We start from the raw sequence: 22,115 nt of genomic DNA on the forward strand, positions 1-22,115 counted from the left end.
CTCCTTTCTGAACTCTGTCAAATTGAAAGCATCTGATCCCTGAAAACGTAACAATGAGGTAAGCGGGAGAATACCACTTCCCGACCCCATGTGACTGCTCCTTTGTTTTGTCTGGCCCTCTGTGCGCTCCGTAAATCAGTAACTCAAGTCAAGAGGTGAACACTGGCGCTAAGCTGCTCTCAGTGCAGCTCCGTTCCTACGGGACAGTCCAGGCTTTACAAAGGGCCGAGTGGAGCCAAGCAGCTTGTCACAGTTGGATACACCCACACTGACAACAAAAAAAATCTTTGCAAGCCCAGAACAAAGCCAGAGATCCCAGCTGAGTGTGCGCGCCTGTACGCGTACAAACATACAAACACACCAATTATGCAGTGTTGTAAGTCCAGTTCTGGCTGTTTGCTTTAAGGCGTGTGGAGTATATCCCCTTAATTATTTATTAGATGTGATTCACAGGGAGATCTATTTTTGCTCCACAAGTAGAGCACTAAACTAAACCAGAGGCAGAGCGTTGCAGTGGCTTTAGTGTGGATGCCTTCTGGAAGTTATAATGCTTTGATCTATTTTGGGTTTCTTCCTTGTAGCTAATGTCCACCAGGGAAATGAGCACTTTGTGTCAGTTTATGGTTTGACTTAACTTGCTTGGCCTCAACTGGATTCCCAGCAAAGCTGTCTTTCCCTCTAGAAGTCCATTTCTTTGTCTCTATGGTGTGCTGTTGTTTGGTTTCCCTCCCTCTCCCGCAGCCTCACCTCCACTCTTCTGCCCTGTAATTACACTTTTAGGTTCCTCTGTGCTTCTATCTGCTGTCATCTTCTTCCTCCTGTCCAGTCTGTCATCTGGCCTGCGCAGTTATGACCCTGTCTGCTGAGCGCTGCTGTTGTTGAAATCTAGATAGTCATTGCCCATTGTTAGAGTCTCTGTCGCTAAATTTGCAGGCATTTATAGATGGTCAGTTGCTTTAGTGCTTTGAAGCCTGGGGCCAAGGGAGGACTCTAAGACAGTGTGATCAACATTGTAAAACAGTGGACATAGTTTGCACAAGAGTCATTTAAGGGCAGCAGTTAATGCACACCCCAGTAGAGTCTTATTTTAACAATTAAGTCTCTTGTTTTTAATATAGCTTTACTTTGGCAAATGCAGGAGTGCACACTGCATTGTGTCGTTTAAAGATCATCACTTAGTCCCTGTTAGAATGGAGAAATTAAGCTACAAATCAGCATGTGGATATTTAGTCCTGTATCCTGCCGTCGCCCGGTGTTTTGTCTTCACAGTGCTAGTGTAACAAACTTTAATGCACTGGACTCACACTGTGTTTTTGTTATTCCCAGACAGAGCTAGTGAAATATGAGAGCAGCCATAGTAGATGGGGTCTATTTGGCGTGACTTGGCAGCCGTATGTGACATTCACCACTAACGACAGCTGCTGGGAAACTCAGGTCTCTGCACTTTCAGGTTGAGGCCAAGGCAGCCAGGCTAAAGAGTGCTGCTGCTGGAGAGAGGGAGGGGGGAGATGTGGAGCAGCACTGTAAATCAAACGCACGCTTGTCAAGCCACACCGCTGTTTTGCAGAATTGTCCCAAGAATAAGCCGTGATCTCAAGTGTACATTTCCTTTTCTTTGCCGAAATAGGCTCATTCGCATTTTCCTGTTGAAAGATAAGAACATGGAGCGTGCGTCCCGTCCAGAGACTATAAATTTTCAGAGCACTTAGTGAAAGTGAAACCCATACACCTTATGAGTCATAACCAAGTCTGTTCGCAACTAATATTCATCGTAAAGTCACCCGACTAAATATAAAAACTGTCACTTGCTACTCTTAGCAACTTTGCTAGTCATTTAGCCGCTGTGCCCACAGCACTGCTGCCTCTTTTACTGACCATAAGTATTACGATTACTATGATTTTAAAAAACAGCTGACAGTAATGATAGTGTATTGATGATATAAAGCAAAATCCAGCCTTGATATTTGTTTCATATGACTCAGACTTTGATGTCATTACATATCAAAGTATCAAAACACATCTTGTTTCTGAAATGTCTCCAGTTTCTGATCACAGTGTATGTTAGTCATACGGAGACATTGACCAGAGACCCTAATTTTGTGTTCTGTTTCATCACTAAAGCAGCAGAGTTGAAACTTATGAGCCTCATTGGAGCCACCATGACATCCAATAACTTCCCAAACTTTTACCTCAACTGAACATAAAGACTACCAATGACATGGAGGAGAGGTGAAACTAATACTTTGTTTACAACATTGATCCTTTCTGAAATGGATTTTCACTGTCAGAGTGTAAAAATACTGGAAAGGTCTTGTGTGTGCTGACAGACTGGAGTTAGACAGTTCAGACTGCGTGCAGCAGGACCGCACGTGAAACCTCATCCTTAGCAACCACTACCAGTGTAATTAGGTCAGATGACTTGCATTCTGCAGTGTTTTAGATCCCTCCTGTAAATATAGAGCCTGACTCGCTGCTCTGCAAACCTCAAGACCTCTAACATTTTCACAACTCTGCATTCCAACTGGCTGCAAGCAACAAAAACAGTCCATCTCCTAAAGACCTTGACTGACTTGCTTTGTAATATTATGATCATTGCAGCTAATCATACATGCTACACCTTTGGCTGAAGTGTAATGGGTTTTTGATGTGTTAACAGCCTGAAACAGCTCTGTCCCTGACAGCAAGACGACTCTTTATGGGCGCTTGATCTAACGCAGCGTTTGATTATTCCTTTTGACGTCCGTGTAGACGTTTTGAGTTATGATAGTTCATGACATATGGCTAACATATGAACTGGGTGAGTTGACTCCTCTGGAGGGAGTTTTGGGGAGCAGTTGAAGAGGTGAACTGGAAAGTCTGAAAGGTCTATGCACACCAAGTCATAAAGCACAATGTGAAGCAAAGTGCTGGTAGCATGTGTTGCTGCTGACAGTCAAATGCTCGTCAGGTTCCGTAAGACAGATGTTCATTTATGTTCTGGACCTCACTGAGTCTCTGTCAGGCACCGCACACTTGTGATTTAAGCCTGCGTACGTATGTCACATGGCACGCTCATGCAGCTCGTACAATGCACCTCACATGGTTGCTCGTGCCCTCGCCCTCTCTTTCTTTCTGTCAGTCTGAACATATGACACCCTCCACCCGGGCTCCGAAACAAAAGGCCTCTGTGTCTGCACTCATTTTTATAATCCTCTAAATTTACATGCTAGCCTGATGGCTGTAGCATTTTCTTTGCAGTGCTTAGATCTTGTTGCTGCTCTGTCACATGAGCAGCCTCAGCAACATGTGGGATCTGCGCTGTGGTAGCGCTCCAGCATGCATCCGGAGAGCAGATATCTAAACAAATTAAACACGAGTGTGAGAAATGAGATGAACATCGACCACACACGCTGGTCAGAGAAAGGTGCCATCTCGCCAGTTCCTCATTTCTAAGATCAGATCAAAACACCTTTTTCTTTTCCCTTAAATGCATAGATCAGCATTTTGGGAATCATTCTGTCATGCCTCCTACTCCTGCTACTCCAGGAAGTGACTGGTCCCCACCAGGAAATATTTAGGCTCATAAACCCTGTAAAACATCACTTTTACACTTTGTTTTTTGTGCTGATTATATATTGTGTCACTGTGCTTTTTAAGGTCTCAATTGGATTCCTAGCAAAGCTTTCTTCCCCTCTAGAATTCTATTTCTTTGTCTTTATAGTGTGCTGTTGCTTGGCTTCCCTCCCTTTGTTACTTTTGGGAAGAGCCAGAGCCAGGCTAGCTGTTTCCACCCGTTTCCAGTCTTTGTGCTAAGCTAAGCTAACCAGCTGAAGTTTCATGTTTGCTGCTAACTCTCAGAAACAAAGTAAATAGGCTTAGATGCCGCCAGATAATCTGAAATGATAAGGTGTAGCACTGTTTTAGATCACGGTTGTGTGAACTTTGACATAAAGCTTTTGCTTTTATGTTTCCATCTGTCTCAGGTTTGGGGCATATACAGCTTCTGTTTCAGATTAAGATGTGGCGATCTGTTGTATTGGCCACTGAGGGGAGGCGGATGCATGTGAACATTATTAGCAGGAATACAGCAGCTTCAGGCTTCGAGTTAGTTGCTCATTTTGGTTCTATTAATATCAGCAAAGGTTGCTGCATGAGGAGGGGAATCTTAGCACTGCTCAACCTCAGATCTAGTTTTTCTGTCAGGTACAGCAGTGTAGCTTCCTGTTGATGCTCGCTGTGGCCTAATCAACACGTTGTGACTTAATGATGGCTGCGTCACATGACACCCTACAGCAACAGATCTGTTTTTCTTCCCTCTTCCATCCTTTCCCTCCACCTTTACAGTTGGCCAAAACAATGCAGCTCTGCTTGCTTGCTGATAAATTGAACATTTCTCATTCTTTCAATTACATATGATGTGAAAATGTCCTTAACAGATCATTGGGATGCAATATATCCGTTATGTTTCCATTCTAGATAAGTTCGCTGTCTCATTTTCCTGTCTTTTTTCCAGTGTGTTGGGGGATTTTCAGTGATGTATGAATGCAAATGCTATTTCGTATCTTGATCTCCTTTGAAACTGAAAACAAGATTAATAGATGACGGCAGAAACACAGAGGGTGTACACTTCTGTTTGTAATTTCTTCCCTAGAGAGCCTCCACCCCCTCCATAAGAAGAAGGGTCTGTACAATCTACATTGTTCTTTATGTCTAATGCAAGACAGATGTGCCTGCCTTGTGGAGATTCTCAACACAGTCCATATGCTCCTACAGCTTTTTGTTTCATTTCCTTCTTTTAATGTACTAGTGCACTGCCCGTTCAAAGTGTGCCTGTTTGGGCTGATTGCTTGGCCTCCGGTATATTTCCCAATATCACCGTGCTGCAGAGCCCCCGCAGGTTGAGACGTAACAGTTCCAGACCTGCAGTTTGTAAGCATGTGCCACCAGTTTTTCCTTTTTTAAATTCATTAATAGTCAGTAACATTATAGTACGCCTCCAGTTTTAGACAGTTTGTCCCACAACATGAGCATTGCATCTAAATAATTAATAACCATTATTCTGCGTCTTTGTTAAGTGGCACTTAATTGACTGTATTGTCTTACAAATGTCAAAACTAAATAAAAATTTAATTGTAGACTCACGTTAGCAGCGTTTGCGTCATATAAAAGAGGAGCCCCGCCATTGAGATCTAATTCTGAGAAGTTTTTCTCTTCATAAAATTCATGAATTCATGGTGAAGCTAGCCAGCTAAGCCAAGTTATCGCAGCTTCCCGGGCGGTTACAAAGGAGAGGCTGACGTTATTCACTGAAGGTAGCTAGCTAATGTTAGCTTAACATAAAGTTAATCACTGTATATAGTTAGTTAACATTAAAGCTCAAATTAGTGGATGCCTTGTTAGGTATAACCACTGCTGAGGGTCAGGGTTAACCCTAACCTAACTCCCGCTCTAGTTGACCAGTGTTGTTTAAACTTGGAAAACTGTTTGTCTGGAAGTGTTGCGTCTAGAATTGTGGGGCCTCTCCGACTATGCAGAGTGATGTTTCTCAGCTTACTTGAGAACTGCTCATCCAAACTGCTTCACACTCAACACTGCGTTTTGTAGGGTCTTCATCAATACACCTGCCACATGTGAAGCTGATCGGATGAACGGTTGAAAAAAATCCTTTCATTACTTTCATTTTAGTTAGATCTTGACATCTGTTGACTAATTGTAGTATTTGAGAACATTGACTTGAACGGCTCTGTATTATTTTACTGAATACATTTTTTTTTTGCTATTAATAGCTACAGCAGAGAATGAAAAAATGGATGAAAGCCTCAGTTGTATCAGTTTGAGTGAAGTTCTGGGAATATGGATTAAATATTCAGTGGCTCATGACATTATTATAATCATTTCTAATGTTATCTAGTGTACAACAGGCTGTGGGGGAAATCTAAAGCTTCAATTTTCAAGGATAATTTTCATTATGTGAGCGTACACACAATCTCAATGAGAATAATAATCCATTTGTAAAATCACCTTTTTTGCTAAGTATAGCTAAATCTACAAAATTCTTACTTTTAATGAGCAATTAGTAGATTAATTGGTGATTGCTGATATATGGACATCTTAGTAATGGAGGCCCAAGGATTCACTGTTGGGTGTGCACTGCTTCCTGTAAAGATGATATATGGATTAATACTTTCATGACTAGCTGAAAGCAACCTAAAGTTACCCATCTGGAGAGTGAAGCTGAAATCATCAAATGCAGACAAAGACAAAACTGGATTAATGTTTTGTGTCTCAGGACAATAATACGAAGTGCAGTTCTTATTTTGGTTAACTGGTAGACCTCCCTCAAGGTGAAAAGATAAACTGGGACAGGAAAAAGACAGAAACGATTAACTGGAACCATAATAATAAGCCACATCCAAGTGCTCATAGCCATAATTAAGAAGAATGTCAACACTAATCCAGGATTGTTCGATAGTGCTGAACAGGGTTCAGGGGGCTTTGTCTCTGTGGAGCTCAGGAAGCAGTGGACAAGACACATGAAATATATTCACTCGTAAAAAAACCCCACAGGGTTCTCTCCTGAGGAATACAGCGGTCGGTGATTTGTTGTTTGTCACAACGGGTTGGGTCGAGTGTGTTCCTCAGGGGCGAGGCTGCACAGGCTACACTGTTGACAGTTTTTTCTTGACACAGTTCCTGTTGTGGGTTTAAAGCCCTTAAACTAATGGACAAATCCATCAGGTTATCACATGTTTTGGCGCTTTAAGATTTGTGGTGTTGAATACTCGGTGAGTCAGTGAATATGAAGGAGGTTTCAGCATGAAGTAAATGTGAGAGGTGACAACATCTAAGTTCTTATGTGAGTAACTCGACAACTTGTGTTGTCGGGGCAAACCCCGCCTCTGTGTGGCTCTGATCGAACTTGTTTAGCAGGTATTCTGGGAAAATGCAAACACTCACACGCAAAACATCATGCTGGCATCTGCAACTGGTGCATTTTTACTACAGTAGTTGAATCAGTCTTATCTGCTCAGCACTTTAGTGTTTTGTGTCGTTGAAATCTGCTCATTGAAAGATTAGACCGTATATTTCTTTATACTATTTTTCAATTATAACATAAGAATAGTAATACTGAAACCGCCCAAACAGCTGCTGATAACACAGTGCCATAGATCAAATCTATTAACTATCAGCCACTCAAATACAAAAACCATAGCAGTGAAACTGCCTTTGCTCTGAGCCCTTTACACGCATGTCAGTGTAGGCTGTTATTAGGCAACCGTTGAACCATAGCTCAGGTGTGACTTCATAAACCTGTTAGTCTTGGATTTTTTCTGTTTAAATGACACAACGTGAAAAGCAGCCCATCCTGGCCGGGAAGTACCCTGTGCAAAGCTTACACAGACAGTCTAAACCTTTTCCTGTGCCTTCAAGCAGCATCACATGGAGACTCTAATTAAGAAATGGTCTTCTGAGCACACAAACCCTGTAACCTGCCCCCAACCCCTCACGCTGCCTCGTCTCTTCCCCCCTCCAAACCCTTTGTCTATGCATCAGTCAATATATCTGACTAACTTGATGAACTGTGCGCAGAGCAAAGTTAATTTCTTTCAGAGTGCATGGTAGCCATGGCGACCATCTTATGAGCGCTCCAAAGCCCATCTGGTCTAAACATTACCCAGCATGGCAGACTGCAGAATAGGCTGCTTTGCCGTGGTGTGCACATGTGCTTTACCCATTGATCCTGCCAGTAAATCAATAGTGCCGCATATTCAGAAGCCTGCATTTGCACTTGTGCGAATCAGCACCTTTGAAATTGCATTTAGAAACGTGCTCACCTGCAAAAAGAAAGCCACTGTAGCAACCTTCAGCTGAAATAGTAAGAAGAGGGAGACTTTATGTTGACCCTTTCCTCCTCATTCATTTTTCCATCCACTACAATCTGGCATGAGAAGGAGAACCTGTACACGACGCCAAGTGATGAACAAACGCTTATTCCCATGTTACTGCAGTTCACCCTCCAGACTGCAAGTCTTGGCATGTGATTAGCTCACAGGCACATTTATTTAGCAAATATTTCCTTTCTGTTTGCATGATCCAAATCCAAACCAGCTTCCAATTAAACAGGAAGCGGAGGTGAACAGTAAACAGAGCGAGGGGAAACATTATGATAGAAGGGAAATTAAAACATGGCACACAACATGGCAGTGGAGGAATTCTAAATGGGCTAAACACCAGGGCAGATCTCAGTTTCATGGAAGACCGAGCCACAGATAATGGTTTATCTTCAACAAAAAGTTTCTTTCTTCTTCTATTCATGAAGTGTGAAGCTAAAAATACACTGTTTTACTGCCCAGAATATCTTTGAATAAGAAATATTTAATATGTGCTCTTTTGTCATCTGGAAAGGGACTGTAGTAATATTCCTTCCCTGGTTGGTTTCTAAGCAGCCTGACCTAAGCCACTGTTGCTAAGCTCCCTCTTTCCCTCCACTGAGTGGGAGGCACGTGACTCTCTCACTGAATGGAAATCACAAATGCTTCTGAGAGGGATATTTTGATTCATGGCTTCAGAGTAAGGATTTATAAACCCATCACCATATCGCCCACACCTCAGCAATTCATCAGAAAGTCAGGATTTTAAACATGAGTTCTTAAACACAGAAGGTGTCACTGAAATATGGCAGCGCTTCAGGAATCATTGGCCGTAGTTTGTCATTTAGGTTTGTATTTTACAGCACAGAAATTGTGTTTGGACCTACCACATCTGTAAGATTGTTACTTTGGTAGAAAAGCTGGTGAAATGGTGCTTTAATGCTGACTCCATCCAGGAGTCAGACCCAGAGCTAAAATCAGAAACTTTGCCCAATGTAAATACACGTATGGACGCAAACTGGTCTAGCTGTCAATGAGCAGACCATTTCGGAAAGACACCAGCTGCTGCACTCGTACATTCCACTTAGGAAACCTAATATCGAGCCTGAGCCATTCGAAGCCCTCAGAAGTAGCCAGTGATGTCATTCAAAGCCTTTGGTAGGGTTACGCTTCTAAATGACATTCAGGACCAGCTGTCTGTCTTTGTGTTCCTTGTGTAGACAACAGGGGGCCATGGGGCCTAACCTTTTCAATGACAGCTCCTAGCAGCAAGACTGTCCATATCTGACAGCCATTTTAGAAGAGGGCAAAGAGCCATCAGAGGCAGTTCTTTAGATCACCGTGGGCTCCATTGAATTTGCCCTATCATGACAGGGCTTTGCATATCATGAGGCAGGCGCTTTAGCCATAGGAATTCCTATTTCAGATACTGATCCGAACTAGCCAAACTGAAGAGAAGGTTTTGATGAGATGTAAATGAAAAGTCTCTTTTGGTCCTGAATGCTAACTTTTTACAATTAGTCATATGAATTCACACACCAGTGGCGCAGCATTGGGGTCAGTTTTTGGGGTTAAGTATCTTGCCCAAGGATACTTCGGCATGTGGACTGCCAAGGCCAGGGATGGAACCACCAAAGTTCTGATTGAGCCACAGCCGCCCTACTTTTTCCATTGAACCTTTCAGGATTAGACAAAGCTTGCTTATTGTCACAGGTTTGATTTAACTGGAAGTGACTGACCGCTACACATTTTGACAGGAGAGTCTCACTGAGGGTAAGATCCTGGCATGGGGTTGGGTCGCTTTTCAGGATTTCTAAGGCATATTGACAGCCTGTGTGCACCTTAGCTACTTCTTGTTTTTGCACCATTGTAGACTGACATTTGCCTTAATTGGTGTCAGTGCACGTTTTTTTTTTTTTTGTGAAATCTTGCAGTTTTATTTTCAGGCCCCAAAGCTGGGTTGGGAAAGGGAGTTCACAAAATCATCTGACTTGACAGAAAAAGCCAGTTTAGCCTCCTGCCCTCGCACAAGAAGGCCTTCACCTGCAGGCGCTATGCGCTATCAGAGTGGCATCATCATAAGAAAAGGCGAGCTCTCAGTCTCGCCACCTTCTTGAGCACAGACTCTGTTGTGGCTGTGGCTCTTAGTTTCTTTTTTATTCGATATTCTTAACTTCGAGCAGCGGAACGGCCGAAAAACAGCATTCAAGAAGATTGTCCAAGCGTAGGAGAGGCGGCCCGGTGAGCGGCGGGAAGGGATGCTATTCGCTTTGGGGTGGTTACGTAACATCTCACTTGCCTCTCTCTCTGCAGAATGCCAGGATAGTGTTTGTAAACAGAGCGGCCATGTGCATGTGCTCACGTGGAGGAAGCTTTGGAGTCGCTGCCCTCGCTGCCTCACCCCTGAGGTAAACCCTGACATCGATACATGCTCACAGGGCCAGCAACACTCCCTCCGGCCGTGTGCCACTCAAACAGAGCCTTATCACTCGCACTCCATAATTACGCCTCAGCCCGGGTAACGACGCGCGGCCTCGTGCAGAAAGAAGGCCACGAGTCATATTTGGGATTCACAGTATCTGATGCAGCAATTACTAATATCTTTTTTGTGTGTCTGGCTCATAAAAACATTTTTAATATTACATAATTCCAGTGTTGACCAATAAACCGCTGGCAGGCCATAATCACATCAGAGTCTCTTTAACAGTGTCTGGCTTTCATGGGACAGAGCAGAGATTCTTGTTGGGGTTTGGGCTGGATGTGGTTTGGCAGTTATTGATAACTGACATCGTTTTTTGTGATTTGGCTTCAGTTAATAGACATTCCTTTAATTTATTAAATGATAAGCCCATAACTCTCGAACCCACAACGCTTCACATTAAGTCAGCAACTTCAGAATTGGTCAGTACAAACAGCTTGGATCACTGTCCAGTAGATGGTAAAATTCATATAAATATAATGCCAAATAAAATGGCATATAGCATGCAGTTAAACCTTTTCTATCAAAACTCCACAGGGATGTCTGAGGCTAAATCTCATTCAACTGTATGCAGCAAATCCAGCTTGTAGTCTTTCATCAGCTGATAAAATCTGACTGCTGTTGGCAAATTCTGCACCGAAATGTCTAAAAATGTGTGCAAATGAGCCACTGCTTTGTTGCACTGAGATTCCATTGCAGAGACGCCCAGTTGTGGTTTACTGCTTCTTTCTTGCTCTCCATAGAAAAACAACCCCCAATAGCAGACAAGAGGGAAATCAATATTGCAGAAATCAATACAACACTCAGTATTTCGCCATTTTGTCTCAGAGAAGCAGTGGAGCTATGACCAGCCAGCCAGCCAGCCTGCAGGTAGTGCAGTCTAAAATGTCTAACCTGCCACTGGGCCTGTTCCTCTGTGTCATTTGTGCAGCAGCCCTTGTGTGGAAATATGATGCGTGGGCTGGACAGAGTGGGGTCAGGGGTGAGGGCTTGGGTATTGTAAGTGGACAGCATTGTTGTGGGACGCTATGGCAACTGGACATTCTTCCCAAAGGTGATATTGTCTTTGCCCTGGGAGTGACATAAAGGGGACTTACGGCCATGACGAAGGAGCTATCCAACCACACGGCTTTATCTGTAGGTGTGGATGGATGAGAGAAGCTATATGCATGTGATTGATCTATCTGGCCCTTCCCCCACTCAGCCCCCTGTAGGCCCATTAAGGCTCTGTTGCCTTTTCAGCTGCTGATGTAACAGCAGCCATGCAGAGGCACATGAAAACACCTCCAGTATGACTGTGTGCTTTTTTCTTAATTTTATAAAGTGGCACTGTTATGCATTTGTAAATCCTGCAACTGAACACAAAGGGGAACACACATTTTACAACCCCGCTGTGACAGCTGTTAATAACGTGCTTTCATGAGCAAGCAATGAACCGATGCAACCCATCCAAAACTATGCCACAGATGTAGAATTCAATGCAATGTTTAATGTGCTTAATAGTTAAAAATAAATCAATCGTAGATCACTCAATACACAAGATATAGAACTGCCTCATTGTTGGCTAGTTTGATCTCATTTTATCGCAAATGTTCAACCAAAGAATCCATCTGCTGTGATCTAAACTGGTTTTCCATACGAAACGCTGCATCTTAACATCATGAATGGAGCAACGGGATGCCCCCCTCTCCCACAGACACACACACAAAAGCGTGGATCACCTGATCTCATGCAGTCACAACATACTTTGAGAATACTATGGAGAACACCCTCCGTAGTAAGCGCGTGTTGACACCACACAGTCAATGACCATACCTGCCATATCACAACACAGCCGTGCCATTGCGTCAGGAGTCCACTACCTTTGTTGGACTGAGAGTTACCGGACAGCTTACAAGGAGAAGTGGAGCCTTTGGTTGTTAGAGAATCGTCTTCTTTCTCTGTCATCAGCTGTTCATATGAAAGCTTGGTGACTGTCTTCTAGTCACTTGAAAGACATCTGACTTTATTTTGACTTCGCTGCCTCCTCACCGTCTCTGTAGCCCCTTCTTTTCACACCTTTTCGGTCTGTAAATGTCACCGTTTTCACTGCAGCAGTCTTCACAGGAAGCTTTAAATTCACAAACTTTGCACTAAAGCTCATCTGAATTCCTGCGAACAGCCCAGACTGTTATGTCCCAATGCCCAGTTAAAGGTTGTCATTATTCTCCACCTTGTAGGCGTTAGCATATCACCTGAGGCCATGTGGTTACATTACAGCTGTGGTCAGTAGATTACACAAGCCCAATACACAAACCTGAGGAGGTCAGTTATATTCTAATGGGCCATACAGATGTTAATCTAAGAGTAGGAAAAAAGCTAACAACCAATTAGCTCTTTGCTAACTGAAGTAAGGCATGGTGCCGTATAACAAATTTGAGTTTACATGTCGTTATCATGTATTTAACGAGTGTATTCCTAAAAAAAACAAAACATACTAACACAAATTCCCCAAATCGGCTCACCTCGCTGTTGTCACTCCATTTTTGTAGTTTATTTCTCTACTTGTGCAACTCTCCGGTCACCATGCTGTCATTCTACACCAATTCCTTTGGCACTGATTACAGATCACATTCCTTTTTGTACTGCCAATAATCTATCTGTCAATATCTCGGTTTCCTCAGCAGGCTGACTGTTGTGACCTTTAACTGCTTGTTCTGCGAGGAAGAAGTTCAGAGAACTTCTTTGAGAACTGAGATGTTTGTTCTCATTTAACCTCAGATAAAGAAAGAGGAAAAACCTGCTCCAGAATTACGATTCTTGTTCCTTCAGTTAATGGTGCAGTAGGATTGAGTTTCATTTCCTTCAGAGCTTTCTGACCTTGTCTCCCTTCACCACACTTCTCTTCTCTTTGGCCTCTGCTTGGGATCTGCCTTTGTGTCTGCTTGTCATTCAGTGGTGAAAGCAATGAAAGCTGATTAACAGAGATACACAAAGCCAGAAGCTGTTCCAGCTCTACTGCTGTGCAGACACTTTGCACTTACTGCTGGACACATCCAGCTTTGGACTTTTTACTCTCCTACACACAGTGTCCACACTGAACAGCACCAACAAACACACACACAGCCATGGATATGAAAATAAGAAGCTAATGAGGCTAACACTGCCTACATCTGAATACATTCAGTAAAAATGTCATGATTGTCTGATAGTTAATAATTACACTTAAATGTTGAAAAAATCCCCTCTTAAATACAAAAGCACACACATTACTCACTCAAACCCTCCTTTATTAATGTGTGGCTGAAAGTAAGGCTGAAACGTTAAAGAAGGAGAGGGAGCTTCATGCAGGCATTTAAATTAAGCTTAAAAGAAAAACTCCTGAACAAGCAGTCTAAGTACACCATTTTCTATGATGCATTCAAAAGCAGCAAGAATGTTAAGTGAGCCCAGAACACAGAGGAAAACACAGACGGTGTCTTTCAGTGTCAGCCGGCAAAATAAAGAAAGAAAATCGTCAGCCATGTTGGAGTAGCTTTATCTAATATCCCCTCCTTATTATGTTGGCTCTTGCTTTTACGGTGGGGGACATTTGCAATTCCTCACCTGCCTCATAAAACACCAAAAATACAGCCAAGGTTAAAGGGGAAAAGGGTGAGCAGAGCATTACCACGCTAAGCAAATCCTCACCTCCTTTGTACGTCCCTCCACTTTGTAGAAATTCCAACAAACCGTCTGGATCTCCTCTTTAACAAATCCTAAAGGGCAGCCATCTTGCCTCCTTCTGTTCTTCTATGAAACAGACTATCCTCCACATCAATATTCATGGAAACCAGTCTGACGTCAGCTCTCATCATCAGGAGAAGCCCGGGTGTCGCTGTTCGCCGGCCGGAGAAGCACGCTCATATGTGACTGTGGCAAAAGGCGACGAGGACGAGCCGCCGCTGCAGCTCGGGGGGGAAGAGCCTCGCTTTGCTGGCAAACTCAAATAATCACAAAATCACTTTCCTGCTGAGAGCTCCCCACACAAAGAGACAGGTTTTCTTTCCCTCCTCTGCTCCCTCCTCTTTTTTCTTCTTCCCTCAGCCGCACACAATAGTGAACACTATATGATGGCTGCCCTGAAGCACTGGAGTGGATTCAGAGAGCGGACAGGACTCCACCCCCGCTGCACTTTATGTTGAATATTGCACTGGTCTCAACTGTCTGACTGTGGCGGAGCACAAGATGCCTCCACCCCCTTCCCTTTCTCAGACAGGAAGCAGAGTGACTCAGGGTTTTTCCCTCCCTTTTCACTATCTCCACTTCCTTGTTTCATTTTCTTTCTTTCTCTCTCTGTCATTTTTGAGAACATTACAGCAACAATCAGAGGTGGCCAGGCTGCAGTGCGACCACTTGAGCGCTCTCCTCCAAAGGGGGTGTCTTATTTTGGCACGGCTCGGCTCATTTTAGGAGTGTAAGACAAGTCTCCAGCCTGCACACAGGCAGCATACTTTGCCTCATGTGTCTGCCAAGACCCACCTCCTGTTGACACTGGCCACGTGGGCTTGAGACGGATAGAGAGAACAGTGTGCGGGAGAGGAAAAGAGGCCGAGGGTGATTTAAAAGACAAATTCAGCTGTGGAGAGTTGTTGAAAATGTGTCGTAACAGGGAAAGTACGCGAGCTCAAGCTGCGGTTTGTGTTGTGGGTTTCTGTGTCGGGGCCTTTAAGCGGAGGTCTGAGGTTCAGTTTGCAAAGTGTGCAAGAATATGTTTGACTTTAAAGGTCATAATCTCACAGACACTTCCATTCATGCCAGCAGTAAAACTTGAGGAACATTTAGGTTTTTGGGGAGAAGTGTTTGTTAAAAAAAAAAAAAAAAAGGCATTTCCTAACATGTGGTCACAGCTTTAAGCAGCATGCTCAACAGTCAGCAGCACCTCCACTCACTTAACTGCTTAATTCCTCTTTTACTTTAATGACAGGTGGGTCTTGTCCGAAAATAATCTGCCTTTAGATGCAGTTAAGGCTTAAGGCCGACCCCACCTCTTTCCCAGCAGCCCCTGCCTTTCTGCACTGACATTTGTTGACTCAATAGTTTCAGGCTCAGAGCAGAAAAGGAGATTTGTTTTTACACAGAATGGGGGAGGGGAGGAGAGAGGGAGGAAGGAGGAGTCACCCTAGCTGCAACACAGATCCTGTTCAGGCTAAATTGACCCTTTTACATCAAGTCTGGCTTCTGTCTTTACAAAACGCAGCTGTTACTCAGATGGAAGTTGGACTGCTTAAGTGTGAATGTCTTTAAATATCTCATACTGTACAGTTGGAATGCAGTCAAACTCATTCTTGCAGCTTGTGGGAATAGTTCACTGGTCAGCCTTTAGCGGTAGATCTACACAGGAATGATCAGGAAACTGGGTGAATCCAGGTAAAAGTCCTCATTGATTTCCTCCTAAAGTCTGAACTGATTACAGAGGAGACACATTAAAGCAATATAAATTCCTCATATCTGGATTGTACATGTTACAATAGTGTGCAGCCTTTATTAAGCCTCCTGCTGTTGAGTCAGGCGTTATTTTGGTCTTATTTCAGTTGAGGAATTTAGTGTTAAAGCACCGGAGCTGATATGAGTGAGTGGTCTGGGCTCTATTTCAGGGTGATTAGATGCTGACTGGGGTTCCAGGGCTCTGCTGACAGATGCATGTTTGTGCTTGTCTTTCGCTGTTAATCCGTGTTTGCATAGACAGAGATAAGGTGAACTGCATGTTAAGATCTTACAAGGGAATAAATGAGAAGCCCTTTCCCCCCCTCTCATCAGTCGGCGTCAAAGCGCCCCTGAGCAAGGCAGTAAACCCAGTCGCAGCAGTGAAGTGTCCCAGCGACTGGTGCTGCGGGGCGCCCAGTGGTCGTTCAGGACGATCAGCTTCTGACCTTCGTCCCTCGGGCCGCTGCTGGAAGTGTGCTCAGTCAACCTGTCTGGTGAAATAACATTTAAACTGCATACTGGAGTTTTTCTATCTGTCGTCTGTGTGTTGAGTTGAGGCAAAGAATACAGGAAACTTTTCATATCCTGTTTTTTCCTTCTCTGAATTAATTCATGTCTTTGTTACTCTTTGTGTTTGCGGGCCTTGATTTGCACACTCCAAACATGCTCTCAGTGTATTTATCAGCGCTTACCTTGCGTGCCTTTCACAGCGGCCGTGTTGACTCTATTGCCGGCAGTCAAGCAGGAGAACTCCTTGCTGGGCTGCCACCCCTGAAAGCTACTGTACCTCGTAAATCAGAGATTATCTCGTCATTGCTCTCACCTTGTCACATTTCAAAGGAGCTGAGGCATGTGCCGTCACCTCATCTGTAAACACAGAGCCGCGGCCTCATGCTGACCCAGGGTCATCAAAATTTGGGCACACTTGTCACTTGACGGGTTTCACACCTAAAGATGACGATGAGCATTAGCGAGGGATGTTAACTGTTCTTCCTGGCGCTTCTGTTGATTTATGCCAAACAAATCAAAGGCAGGAGCCTTCTGCCTTCTCAGGTCAAAGATCTGGGCCTCTGCTCTTCAGATCTCTGCGTCACTACAAGTCACGTAGTGGTTTATGGTCTTGCTCCCAGAAAGGGCTGCCTTAGCTCTTTCATGTAAAACTGTGGCTTTAAAACACGAGTTCACGTTGTCAAACTGGGTGGTGAAACCGCAGAGTGAAATGAGTCATTCAACGTTTGACGTTTGAAAAAAAAAAAAAAAAATGTAACTGACAAAAAGGCAGAAAGTCTCCTGGATGATGAAACAAGCTTCAGCAGTTCAATTCCTACATTTCCCAGCATCCTATAGCTGTACAGGGTTGATGTGAGAGCGGAATTGTAAGGAAACTTTCCTTTGAACTTTAGAGAAAACGTTACGTTCTTTCAAGCACAGTTCTAGAAAACTCAGAATTTGCCACCTGTATTTTAGCAGCCACGTTTTCCCATAACATTTGAACTGAGACACAATTCTTAATGTTTTTCATGTAGATCTCCATGGCACCAACATGATATCTTACCTTTATGTCCCCACTAACCAATTCTTTTCAAAAGGTGTCTCTCACTGGTGCTTCTAACCCCCAGAAACCAAAACCCTTTCACAAACCATTTAATTCATTGGAAAAAGAAAACACAAACCAACTTTAAGGGACTTCACACACACATTCCGCTGCCTGGAGAAGTTTTGCTTTTATATTTGCTGTGAATCATTTGCTCCAGAATAAGGTGGAGACTCCCATCAGCGCGGACTGATTCGTGATTTACAGCTTTACGCCTGAAAGTAAAGGGTGACATCCGAGGCACGGCGGAGCTGCCGGGCTCGTCCATGAAGCTGAGAAAAGCAGCACTTCTCACAAACACTGGCAGTAGCACACATCTCACCTGGGGCAATCTAAACACACACACACACGCACTCTTTATGTAGGGTAATAACTAGGTATCCTCTCCTTGGGCCAATACACAAGCGACTCACCGCAGGATTCCCCCCTAACAAGATGTCACCCACGACTGCCCCTCCTCCTGCAGTTATCTTAAAAGACAAGGGAGAGTCGTTAGTGCGGGTCTCACATAGCCTAATTGTTTAAGCCCCAGCAGGGGGTCCAGGGCAGGGTGGCGGGGGACGGGCTTTAGAGAAAAAGAGGGAGAGTAACTTGGGAATGATTGTTTTATATTACTGAGCTCCAAAAGGCACCAGATTTGTCCATTTTTGTGCTGTTTTGCCCTGTTGCATTTCCTGCGCACTCGTTTGTCCCACTTCACAATGACTGCGGTGTGTGCGCCATCCAACAATCCCCAGAGTTCCTCCACGGACACAGCGGGGTTGGAAAGGACCAATCGTGGCCTGCTGCTGTTCCCCTGGCGACCACCTGCTTCTGAGAGCTTTAAGAGCTGGTTCCCGCATTCAGGCTGCAGGTGCTCCTCTCACAGATCGCCCCCAGCTGAAGCCTCTGCAGGCTCGGCCCTTGATCACATGCAGGGAGGCCTTTTTTCCAGCTGCGTGACACAAGCTTCTCACCCACTTCTCCAGCTCTTGATCCCGGAGGGGATTCATGGCTCGGCCGCCACTCGTTTGGGTCACTGCTGGGAGCCCGTTTTACCTGCTTCCTGAAACCAAAAGAGGCGAGACGGTAAAAACTCTGTGTGGTTGCCCAAAGATTTCACTTAAATGAACAATTTCACACACGATAAACCTGTTAATCAGCAGAAAGTTCAACAGGAATGAGCTCTTTCGACTGTAAATGAGTGTCAGATTTGTCTCCATTCATGGTTCTAATGCTGCTCTGGTTTAGTATCTTTGTGAGGGACTGCAGGCTCGCTGAGCGCTGAAGCCCTGCTGTTTGTGGACTACATCCTCTGGTGTTTGGCAGGGAGCAGACGATGACCCCTGCTGGTGAAGCATGATGACCTACAATCCATCTGAGCCTCCTTTTGGAGACATTGTGCATTTCAGCATGAGCTGGCATGTCGCTTCCTCCAGCTGATTTCCTGCACACGCATCTCTATGTTTTATCACAAATTGCAAAATCTGATTCAAAATTCACACTTTGCAATAAGCCAAGGGAAATTTATTTATATAGGACATTTCATACCTTTACAGAGCACAAGAAGCAAATGATAAAACCATGAAAGCAAACAGCATTGACTCTTTTCGAGCAGCAGAGGCAGCTTCACCACATTTAGTTTTGACACAGACAATAATCCAGAACCAGGCGACCTGAGAGCTCTGCAAGCTTCATGCTGGGTCACGAGATCTGAGAAGTGACATGAACCAAAACCGGTTTACTCTCAGATTCATGGACAAGAAATAGAATTTTGGAGTTGATTCTCTCCCCTGCAGCTCTTTGTATTACACACTAGCTCTACACAAATTAGAGAAGTTAAAGAGACAATTATGGATTGTCTTGCAGATCTGTGTGTGTTTAAAGGAGCACCAGAGGCAGCCTCTCCATGTGCAGACAGCTGGCACTTGACATTTGTGGCTGTTAATGTCACATCACACTGCGGCAGCCTTAAACGTTCCCGTACCGTCTAAACAACATCCTGATTCACCAACCACCTACAGGTGGCCTCTGGTTCTGCCCACACCTGCCTGCCAAATGTCCCAGCAGCAAACCGTCTGCTGAGGCAGCCAGAACACATCGCAGCCTCCGTTTGGCGAGGGAATGAGACGGCAGCACAGGCGTTCAGAGTTCACTGCAGGTTGTGTTTCTGTGTAACGAGGACAGCAAGGCATGTTCAGATCTTCACTTCACTCCATGAGAAGTAAAATCACACTCAACTGAAAAAACATTACCAGCCAAATACTGTCTAATGCATTTTTACATTATATTACTGTATTATATATGTTAATGTGTAAGCATCCCTTTAATGTAGCTCGTCAAAGTGGAGCTACTTTCTTTTGCTGTATTGTATAATATAAGCTTCTAATATGTTTTTTATGTAACATATAACCAGTTATGTCAGAAATATAGTAAAAAGTACATTTCTTATTCAAGTGGAGATATAAATGACCATAAACTGAACGTAAGTAGAGCTGAGCAGTAGATTTCTAACAGTAATCACAAGCCTTCTAAAAGTTCAGGTAATCGAATATTATTCTTTATAGAAAAACACCCAAACGTGACTGGATTTGTTGGAAAACCTGCAGCTTCATGTGTTTATATACACAGCGAATGACCTGAAAACCCTGAATAAATATAAAATACAAGTAAAACTAAAGTCAGAGGTCATACAGGGTCCGTGGATGATGTAAAGCAGACATGTCCAGACTATTCCACAAAGGGCCGAGTGGCCGAAGGTTTTCTTTCCAAACAAGCAGCAGCACACCAGACTTGACTCATTTCAAAAGCTGATCTCAGTCTTCAGACAGCTGATTTGTCAGACTGCATCCTCTTGATTGGTTGGAGGAAAAACCTGCAGCCACACGGCCCTTTGTGGAATAGTTTGGACAAGCCTGATGTAAAGGGTCTGACGATGGCGTGAGTCACGCTGAAATCCTCACGGCCAACAAAACCCAATTAAAGCCGATGGGAGATTTGGGAGCAGCGTGTTAGGCGGCGCCCTTTGCCACCGTCGTCAGAGCGCCCCATGAGGGAATGTCTTTTTGAAGAACGGCGGTCGTCTCCGGTAGACTTCCAGAGGCTTGTAAAATTTATGACGAGGGCCAGTGAAGCTGTTCTAACAGCCTGTAGTGTCCCAACACCTTACTCAGACGCTTCCTGTGGGGTTTTCTTTCCATTTGTCACCCATCTGTATGAATTATTAATAGCGAATGTGTTCTACATCCATAAGTCAAAAATATGATGTTTAATTGTCGTTGCCACCGAGGAATGCGAGCAAACTTTTGCCTGCAGCTCCGACACGACGTGGCTCCTATAGTGTGATGGTAAACAATGCACTTGCTCAAAATTGTTGCTCAACTTGTTTGTCAGGCTGATGCTCAAGCAGCCTGTTGAGCTGCCTGCAGCTCCTGGTTCAGGAGGAGTCACACAGCTGCCCGGCAGCAGCAGCTGCCTCCTCCTCGCTTATCTTTGCATTGGCAGCTGAGACGGTCCTTCTAGATAGCGCAGACATGAAATCATCCCTTCACCTGCTTCGGGCTCGGTTCAGCATGACGAGCACACGGCGCAACAGCCGCCCCCAGCCATGTTGTCTGTCACCACACAAACCTCCCTTCCTCTGAACTGCTGAACCATAAAGCACTTAAACCTGACAGGAAATAAAAACAGATAAGAAAGGCAAAGCTATGATTTTACTCCCAAAACAGTCTGTGAGGATGGTGGAGATTAGGCTCAGATTAAGGCATCCAGAGCAGATTCAGCCAGACGGGGAGAGACAGTCTGGCATTAAGGTAATTAAGGTGATGTTTTGCAGCAGTAAAGATGTGCTTGTGACTCAGAGTACGTAGCGTAACAGCTGTGGCGTGACACATAAGCCCCCCTCCGCAGCCCATCACTGATTGTGGCAAGTCCTTGGCTGTGACCTTGCTCTCCCTCTGCCCACGCCGCTGTGAGCAGGAGACGGTTGACGATCAATTTCAGCAGCGTGCGCTCTGCGGAGGAAGGCGGCATATGGTTCGACATGATTTACGCACAAACACGAGCACTCCCTGGTCTGCCCCCCCTCCTCCACTCACAAACACACAAACAAGCACTTACATAAATTATCATGTTTTGAGCAGCTGCAGATATTTCTGGTGAATGGAAGCGCTGGCTGCAGGTCTGCAGTTCAGAGGAGAAAGGGACGGATGTAAGCCCAGAATATAGCAGCAACTGTATTTTTAAAGGCAATCGCTTTAAGGTTTAGTCTTTTTTCAGGTTTGTTAGTGTTTTAAAAGACAGCTTCACATTTTTTCAGGTTTGTCTTAAAGCAATACTCAGAAGCCCGTATGCATGTTGAAGCAGTTGTTGCATGCTGTAATTATCCCTCCTGTTTGTCATGGCCAATAAAATCTTCCGAATGCGATCCAATAAGTGAAACCGGCTCCAGAGTCTATCTGACGCTCACATGAGGCGAAAGTCTTTTTAGTGCTGCGTCTCCCCGGACGGCGTCTCCTGCTGAGCTGCACCGTAGTTACAGAAAAAGAAAGAGGGAATCTGGTAAAGACTTTAACTTTGGAAGACACTCTCTCGATCGGTCTAACTCTAACTAACCCCTTGTCGCTTCCATTGGAAAAGCATTAGGAATGGATTTCTTAACGGCCAGGTGGACAGGAGGAATAATTACCTGTTTGACTTCACATGGGCCTGTTGTTTTAACACAGACTCTATCCTTTAATCAACATGTCCAGGCTCTTTTTACAGGGGT

At 44.3% G+C, this 22,115-nt stretch overlaps 1 protein-coding gene across 1 annotated transcript in view; it reads right to left on the minus strand.

The window, feature by feature from the left end:
• The window catches only part of tet2 (tet methylcytosine dioxygenase 2), a 28,909-nt gene extending 14,464 nt beyond the window's left edge, over positions 1 to 14,445 (minus strand). The window contains exon 1 of the mRNA XM_070973953.1: positions 13,999 to 14,445. The gene's annotated coding sequence lies outside the window, so the exon portion shown is untranslated. The remainder of the gene's footprint in view (positions 1 to 13,998) is intronic.
• Positions 14,446 to 22,115: the final 7,670 nt, after the last annotated feature.

The sequence above is a fragment of the Chaetodon trifascialis genome, chromosome 2 (assembly GCF_039877785.1).
Source record: "Chaetodon trifascialis isolate fChaTrf1 chromosome 2, fChaTrf1.hap1, whole genome shotgun sequence".
In the NCBI taxonomy this organism is placed as follows: domain Eukaryota; kingdom Metazoa; phylum Chordata; class Actinopteri; order Chaetodontiformes; family Chaetodontidae; genus Chaetodon; species Chaetodon trifascialis.